This window comes from Nomascus leucogenys, chromosome 2, assembly GCF_006542625.1.
Source record: "Nomascus leucogenys isolate Asia chromosome 2, Asia_NLE_v1, whole genome shotgun sequence".
Lineage (NCBI taxonomy): Eukaryota > Metazoa > Chordata > Mammalia > Primates > Hylobatidae > Nomascus > Nomascus leucogenys.
Genome location: NC_044382.1, coordinates 134,682,318 through 134,689,337, shown reverse-complemented (window position 1 = coordinate 134,689,337; position 7,020 = coordinate 134,682,318). Strand labels below are relative to the sequence as shown.

The following is a 7,020-nucleotide window of genomic DNA, read 5'->3' as shown; positions in this document are numbered from 1 at the left end:
GTTATTGCAAAAAATGGAAGAAGATAAGATCTATTTTTCTTTTTTTTTTTTTTTTTTTTTTGAGACAGGGTCTCGCTCTGTCACCCAGGCTGGAGTGCAGTGGTGCGATCTCGGCTCAGTGCAAGCTCCGCCTCCCGGGTTCACGCCATTCTCCTGCCTCAGCCTCCCGAGTAGCTGGGACTACAGGCGCCCACCACCACGCCCGGCTAATTTATTTTTTTTGCATTTTTAGTAGAGATGGGGTTTCACCGTGGTCTCGATCTCCTGACCTCGTGATCCGCCCGCCTCGGCCTCCCAAAGTGCTGGGATTACAAGTGTGAGCCACCGTGCCCGGCCGATAAGATCTATTTTTCTTAGATACACATAATATTTTAATCTACATTTGCCCTTTGTATGTCCCTACACCACATCCACATTTTGAAGACAAAAAAAAAAAAAAAATGCGTGCTTTCTACATGACCACAAGACCAACCACCACTGCCTGCTAGACAGAAAAAGGGTGACATTAAGTGTGCAGCCATCTGCTTGTCACTGGCTCCTGGTGAGGCAAGAGAAGCAAATTAGCACCCTCACCCCACCCCCACTCTCGCCTCCATGCCCCACCATCTGGCTGGTCACCCCTTGCCGCCAGTGCCAGTTTCTTCCTGCACCGTCTGGCTTGAGGAGGCCAGAGACATTTGCCTTCTTAGGAAGCGGCAAGAACAGGCTTCAGCAGCACCGTAAGCCATGAATTTCTAAAACTCAAAGGAGATTACACAAATTACCTCCTCTCTCCATCAGCAATGCTCTCTCCTTCACTGATCCCTGTTATCTTACCTAAAACATCTTTTCCTCTCTATCCGGGAAAATAGGTCTGGAATCCAGTCCATTTTGTAATTGACAGTTGTCTAATGATCAACAGGTATCTAATTCCTACAATGAGTCTCTCTCATCAATTTTATTTAAGGATTTGGGGGCAGAAATGGGATGCCAAATTATTCAGTAAATGTAGGGTATTTCACCATAAAGCCACAGGAAATGGTGAAAGGGGACATTTAATTGAAACAGTAGTGACAGCTCAAATCCCTCACTCATTAAAGAGATGTAGAATAAATAGGACATCGGCAAAGCAGACTAAGATTTTGAGATTTCACAGAATAAGCAGCGAACTTTCTAATGAGTAAACAAATATAGACTAGCTATCACCAGACAAGAAATATGATTCTCCTATTTGCCTGAGAAATAATGCTATCCGGATAAACTGATGTTTGTTTCACTAAAAAAAAAAAAAAAAAAAAAAAAAATCTTGCTAACCTAGGATTCAGTTTTCTTAAAAAAAAACACATTATTTTTTTCCCTATACTTCTTTCTCGTTCTGACTTCTTTCTACTCTTTTTCTAACTTGCAGTAATACAAGCCACTTTTAAAAACTTAACAATGCCAGCTTAAAAAAGGAAAGGCAATAGGAAAACAGAAAATTAACTTTGAAAATTTCAAAACTGTAAATATTGGCTTAGAATATGAATCCGATTAGAATCTTACAGATAAGCTGTAGCTAAGCTTACTATGAAAAGACTTGCTCCATAGTTATATTCAAAAGCAACAATGTAAACTTGGAAGACAAACTATAAAAAACTATGGGGTTTTGATGCCAGAATTTTTACCTCGCTATAGTAACTTGGTAGAAGAAATTGTCCAAGTGTATCTTTTTATTTTAATAACAGAAGGAAAGGGAAGCAAACCAACTTTAGTTTAGAATAGTTTTCTAAGTTAGATGAAATAATGCTGTGACCCATATCTGAACAGAGCACCAGATGCTTCCTACCTACAGGAGACATTTGCAATTTTTTTTGGCTGCTCACCCTCTGAACTGTCTTCCTGTTTGAGGAATTCCTCACCATTTGAGTCTTAGTAAGAAACAGGGTCCTGCTCCCACTCTAGATGCTAAAAAGCCATCCACCCATGTCAGCCATCTCTTTCTTTTGCAGGCCTAGGTTTCGCCAATCAGGTGTACCAGCTCCAGATTTTTTTTTTTTTTTTGATACAGAATCTCGCTCTGTCTCCCAGGCAGGAAACTGCAGTGGCACAATCTCGGCTCACTGCAACCTCCGCACCATCAAATCCAGCTATTTTTTCATAGAGACAAAAAATGTTGCCCAGGCTGGCCTCAAACTCCTGAGTTCAAGCAATCCAGCTGCCTCGGCCTCCCAGAGTGCTAGGATTACAGGTGTGAGCCACCACGCCTAGCTCCAGAATTTTGACCCTGGAGCCAGTCACTCAAAGCAATGGAAGAGAGGCGCGTCCGTTCTGGTAGCCACACCCAGTTTCAAAAGGCCGTTGGGGCCGGATGCTCTGGCCCACTCCTGTAATCCTAAAACTTTGGGAGGCCGAGATGAGCAAGTCACTTGATGTCAGGAGTTCGAGACCAGCCCAGCCAATATGGTGAAACCATGTATCTACTAAATATACAAAAATTAGCTAGACATGGTGGTGCACTCCTGTAATCCCAGCTACTTGGGAGGCTAAATCACGAGAATTGCTTGAACCTGTGAGGCACAAGTTGCAGTGAGCGGAGATCACACCACTGTACTCCAGCCTGGGTGACAGAGCAAGACTCCATCTCTGGAAAAGAAAAAAAAAAAAAAGTCAGCGGGGACGACAGCACCATCCTACGTGCTGGTGAGTGTGGCAGCTGTAGACTCTCCTCCTCTTTGGCAGCAGCAATGACCTGGTCAGACACATCCTGGGGCCCCAGTATGTAGCCTCCTTTGACCTTGGACTTCTTGCCCTCCCGTGATTCTGTGAGCTACCCGAAATGTTTTCAGTACTGTCCTTTTCTGCTTATGCCAGAATCAGCTTCTGTTACTGATTCTAAAGAACCCTAAGAGACACAGAGCCTCTGGAATAGTGACTTAGAATTAAAAAGAGAGAGGAACCAGGGCATGAAGTATAGTTTCTTATAAGGTGTATACTACTCACAAAAGACATCTAATTGAAGATAAGATCATTAATTTATGTGCATATTTTTCCTTAATGTAAGCCAGGGACGTGTGTCCAGGAGGACACATGGGGGAGCGGGGAGGCTGCAGAGGACAGGTGGGAGGGGTGGCAGGAGAGGGCGGCGTGAGAAGGGGGCCCCAGGGGGAGAGGTGGCTGTCACTGACAGTTGGGAAATAGTGAAGGGAAACCTCATCCCTTTATTGAGGTCTAGGCCCCAAAACTCTTTTGCAAAATGCAGGGCTTGTATCTAAAGGCCTCTGGCCAATGTGCCTGCTGCCATTTCCTCTGTCCCTGAGATCTCCAGAAGAGAAAGGAGTTCCAGCCTTGCATTCTTTGGGTGTGAAGAGGAGCAGAGCAGGATGGAGCCTGCAGGTCATGCCACGAGTCACCACAGGGCTGTGGCTGTTAGCTCAGGTACCAAGCTCACCCACCTGGGGTGGAAAGCCATGTGCAGAGGATGATGATATTAAACAACCTCTTTTACAAACAAAACTCTTTTAGTCTAAGCCTAATTATAGTGCTCCCTTTGGCTGTACATACACTAAAATTGGAATGATACAGAGATTAGCATGGTCCCTGTGCAAGTATAATGCAAATTTGTGAAGCTTCCATTAAAAAAAACAAAAAACTGGAGGCCGGGAGCAGTGGCTCATGCTTGTAATCCCAGCACTTTGAGAGGCCAAAGTGGGTGGATCATGAGGTCAAGAGATCGAGACCATCCTGGCCAACACTGTGAAGCCCCATCTCTACTAAAAATACAAAAATTAGCTGGGCATGGTGGCCCACGCCTGTAGTCCCAGCTACTCAGGAGGCTGAGGCAGGAGAATTGCTTGAACCCGGGAGGCGGAGGATGCAGTGAGCCGAGATTGCGCCACTGCATTCTAGCCTGGCTACAGAGCGAGATTCCGTCTCAAAAAAAAAAAAAAAAAAAAAAGGGAAGAAAATAGAGCCTGGACATATATCGAGGCCTTCTCTCTAGAAAAATAAAAATAAATATAAAAATTAGCCAGGCGTGATGATTTTCACCTGTAGTTCCAGCTGAGGCTGAGGTAGGTTGGAGGATGGCCTGACCCTGGGAGGTCGAAGCTGCAGCGAGCCATGAAGCCATGATTGCACCATTGCACTCCAGCCTGAGTGACACAGCGAGATCCCATCTCAAAAATAAATAATAAATAAATAATAAAGGCCTAGTTATAATAGAGCAATATTCTAAGTGTTTTGTTTGGGGTGATGAAAAAGTTTGGAAATAGTGCTAATGGTTGCACAACATCATAAATGTAAGTAAGTAGTGGCACTGAATTGTACACTTAAAAATGGTGAAGATGGCAAGTTTTATTGCATATATTTTACCATAATTTTTTTTACAATTTTTAAAAATTAATAATTTTATATACCAAAACCCATTGAACTGTACACTTTAAGTAGATAAATTTTATAATATGTGAGTTATGTCTCAACAAAGCTCTTTCTGCTTTTATTTTTTTGAGACGGAGTCTGGCTCTGTTGCCCAGTCTGGAGTGCAGTGGAGCAATCTTGGCTCACTGCAACCTCTGCCTCCCAGGTTCAAGAGATTCTCCTGCCTCAGCCTCCCAAGTAGCTGCTATAACAAGCATGCACCACCACGCCTGGCTAATTTTTGTGTTTTATTTTATTTATTTAGTTTGAGACAGAGTTTTGCTCTTGTTGCCCAGACTGGAGTGCAATGGTGCAATCTCAGCTCACCGCAAATTCTGCCTCCCGGGTTCAGGTAATTCTCCTGCCTCAGCCTCCCAAGTAGCTGGGATTACAGACATGTGCCACTGCACCTGGCTAATTTTGTATTTTTAGTAGAGATGGGGTTTCTCCACCTAAGTCAGGCTGGTCTCCAACTCCCGACCTCAGGTGATCCGCCCACCTCAGCCTCCCACAGCACCCAGCCTTAATTAATTTTTTTTTTTTGAGACGGAGTCTCTCTCTGTCGCCCAGGCTGGAGTGCAGTGGCACGATCTCGGCTCACTGCAAGCTCCACCTCTCAGGTTCACGCCATTCTTCTTCCTCAGCCTCCCGAGTAGCTGGGACTACAAGTGCCCACCACCACACCTGGCTAATTTTTTTGTATTTTTAGTAGAGACGGGGTTTCTCCATGTTCGCCAGGATGGTCTTGATCTCCTGACCTTGTGATCTGCCTGCCTCAGCCTCCCAAAGTGCTGGGATTACAGGCATCCAGCCTAATTTTTTTTTTTTTTTTTTTTTTTTTTTTTTTTTTTTTTTTTTTTTTTGAGACGGAGTCTTGCTCTGTCCCCAGGCTGGAGTGCATCTCGCTCACTGCAAGCTCCGCCTCCCGGGTTCACGCCATTCTCCTGCCTCGCCTCCCAGTAGCTGGACTACGGCGCCCCCAACCCGGCTAATTTTTGTATTTTTAGAGACGGGTTTCACCCTGTTAGCCAGGATGGTCTCGATCTCCTGACCTCGTGATCCACCCGCCTCGGCCTCCCAAAGTGCTGGGATTACAGGCTTGAGCCACCGCGCCCGGCCTAATTTTTTTTTTTAAGGCTAGATAATAGAATGTTAGGAAAGAGTGTGTCATTTAATGTGATGATCACTGTAGTATAGAAAATAAGCAAAACTTGCCTTTAGCTGTAATACCTGATTATAACATTAAAGTCTATGTGTGGTTGGCAATGGACTGCCCCCAGCGCTCTCTGAGAATCTCCTGATGTGTCCTCAGGAGTGGATGCTTCTCAGCCTTGTTTCTGCTGTGTGGTTCTATCCTATCATATTATCATGGCTCACTGGCCCAGAGGTGACCCAGAGCAAAGAAGCAGCAATTAGCTTCTCTTTTCCAGGAAGTAGACATTTTGACGAAGAAGCGCTTGAGGCAGCACTCTAAGAAGAAGGTCTCTGCCTATATGCATGCTCACAGAGTTCTCCAGATGTGCCCTGGCTTTTGTCCCTTTGAGGCCTGGTCTCCCACTCTTCCCCGGATTCAGGTTTGCTCTGGTATTCTAGTAGTGCCTCTACCCCCCTTTTTTTTTGTTTTTTTTGCTTAAGCTGTTTTAGTTTTTAGTCCCTTGTGACCAGAGAATATTTAATTTAATATAATACAGCACAAATATTTAATATGATATTATTTCAGTGCTAACACAGAATTTCTGGCTTATGGTAAAATAAACATCATATGGTCATCTGCCACTTCCCACTGTCCTTTCTGAAGTACAAGAACTCCAAACAGCTACAGCTGATGTGTTTTAAATTATTTGAAGGTAAGTTAACACAACGTTTTAGAAAATAATTTAAGGACTCTGGGGGAAATATGAGGTCTATTAACTTAAATGTTTTTTTTGTCCCGGGTAGTTTTTGTGGGGTTTTTTTGTTTGTTTGTTTGTTTGTTTTAAGTAAAAATATGTTACACTTCCTTTCAGAATTCCATCATCACTTGGGAGATTTCTGTGAATCATCACTAAAGCCATTCACTTTCTTATAACTAAACAAGAATCTACTTCTGGAGTTAAGTATCAGATATGAATGTTCTCACTGACCTCCTCAGGAAGCAAAAGTCCTAAATCATTATATGGCAGTGAAGGCACACACACACAAAAAATCAGCAGGAAATAAAGCAGAACTGCTGCCAACACATAAAAGCTGCAGTAGCACCTACAAAATGTGTAGTATCCATTCTAACACATTCATTGGACTGATTACATTGCCTCATAGACTCGGTTAACTCTGGAAGAACATAATAGGTGTTTATTGTTTACTATGGGGATGGGAAACATAAGTCTAAAGTCTCCAATTCTTCTCAAGTTCCAATGAAACCAACAATTTTGGTTTTGTCTTAACATTCAGGGTGTGTTTCTAATTAAACTGAAATCACAGTAAGCACCTCCACTTTCTTTCTTGGGATCTCTATCATGAAAATTAATTGTATGATTTTGCCCTTCCCACCTAACCCCCCTTCTTCTGGAGAAAGCTATACTTACACTTGCTGTACCTGAAAATCCCCATTCGGGGCAAAGGTAGGCATTATGGCATTTGTCTGATCTCCGGTGTGCCCCCAAAAAA

General features: G+C 43.5%; 1 non-coding gene across 1 annotated transcript; it reads left to right on the top strand.

Annotated features, from left to right (window-relative positions):
• The first annotated feature begins 3,496 nt into the window (after positions 1-3,496).
• On the top strand, positions 3,497-3,598 carry LOC115831838. Its single transcript, XR_004027332.1, has one exon. It is a non-coding gene; the product is annotated as a U6 spliceosomal RNA (small nuclear RNA).
• The last annotated feature ends 3,422 nt before the right edge of the window (positions 3,599-7,020 follow it).